Consider the following 1,858-nt stretch of genomic DNA (forward strand, 5'->3'; position numbering starts at 1 on the left):
TCTTCTTTCTTCTTTCTTTCCATTCTTGCTTCTTTTCTTTCTCTCTTTCCTTCCTTCCTACCTACCTATGTACCTTCTATCTTCTCTCTCTCTCTCTCTCTCTCTCTCTCTTTCTTTTGTTGAAAGAAATGTCCTTTTGGGTTCAGCTCCAAGTGGGGAAGAAGACACTGGAGACATGGAGGCTGCTTGGAAAGATGGTTTATTGTTGGACAGAGCCACATGGCTTGAGCCCTGTACAGAAAAGGTGATCACATGTTTTAATGTTGGTGGAGAAGAAGAGAAGGGCTGAAGGAGGGGCTTGCTAGGCTTTTTATACCCTGTTTAGTCCCACTTCTCTGTTTCCTGTTCCTGTGTAAGAATTGTATTCTGACTGGTTGTCAGACTCCCATGGTGCCATGCAGGAGGCTACTCTCTAGGCTCTGATGAGTTCTCAGATGCCCTGTGGTCAGCCGAGTAATATCCCTTCCCACTACAGCTGCAGTGGAGGAGTCTTTATCATGCAAAGTGGGCCAGCCTGGCCTTCTCAATGGCCTATTGACAAAGTGTGAATGGGCAGGAAGCTACAGGCAGCTATTCTGTCTTTTAAAGCATGTTTCTTTCTTTTCACATCCAGAGAAATATTCTGCCTTTTCAATATTTCCTAGGATATTTCATTTTTCTGGGAGAGGGCTGGATGATAACTTCCCACATTAATAAAGAGCTGTTGCTACCATTATGCCTGTGTGTGCCTTTCTGTTACCCGATCTAACAACAAGAATAATATATTCCTAAAAAGTGTAGGTAAGAAATAGGAAATTAACCCTGGCCACTCCATAAAAGGGGAACAAGGTAAATGTCAGCTATAAAAATGTTTTATAGGTGGCATCTACCACCAGCTAGGCTAGGCAAAATGTATAAAAATTTATCACCTAAATGCTGGAAATGTGGCCAACTACTGTGTACCTACTACCACATGTGTTGGACATGTAGAAAGGGCAAAAAGACTTCTGGCGGAGGATTTTGATGTGGCTGGAAGAAATGACTGGACAGAGATGGGAATTTAAACCAGAACTATTCTTATTAGGAATTATAATAGAAGGTCAAAGTAAAGGGCTGACATATTTAATATTACATATCACAATAGCAGCGAGAATGGTTTTATTATGCCCAACGTTGGAAATGTGAGAACGTACCTCCGGAAAGGGAAATAATAAAATAAAATATTAGACTGTGCAGAATGTCATAGACTGACAATGGAACTAAAACATAGACAGAAAACTATGAGATTTGGAATAGATTTTATCCATGGTTGGATTTGTGGAAGGGAAGTTGGCAGCGGAAAATAAGGATGTGTGAACCGAAAGATGATGTAATATATATGTAAATGTAAGCGGTTTATAAGGGGTTAAATACATGTAATAATTAGTAATGTATGTTGAGCCCATAAAATACTTGTGTTACACTTTATTGCAATTTATAATTTATTGCATGGATAGCAAAAATGAATTAGAATGATGGCAAACGCCTCTTAAAACATTCATTTGCATTTAAAGGGGCTGAAACAATAAATTACAGAGAAGAATAGGAATAAAAAGAAAGATTGTTAATGTAATTGGTGTTTTTATTTGGTGTTGGTGATTTATATTAATTTCAATGGGCAATTTAATTGGCTTAAAACCAATTAAATTACCCATTTAATTTAAATTAATCTAAATGGAAATAGAATGTAAACAAATCAGACGTCATAAAGAAAGGCAACAGTCCTGGCATTCTAGGTCACGTCGAGCTTCACGTGCTGCTACTGCGCATGAGTGATGTAATCGGACAAAATCGCGTTCCAAGGCAGAGACCGCCCGAAACCGCAGCGAGACTTTAGCAG

Source organism: Thamnophis elegans, chromosome 11 (assembly GCF_009769535.1).
Source record: "Thamnophis elegans isolate rThaEle1 chromosome 11, rThaEle1.pri, whole genome shotgun sequence".
Lineage (NCBI taxonomy): Eukaryota > Metazoa > Chordata > Lepidosauria > Squamata > Colubridae > Thamnophis > Thamnophis elegans.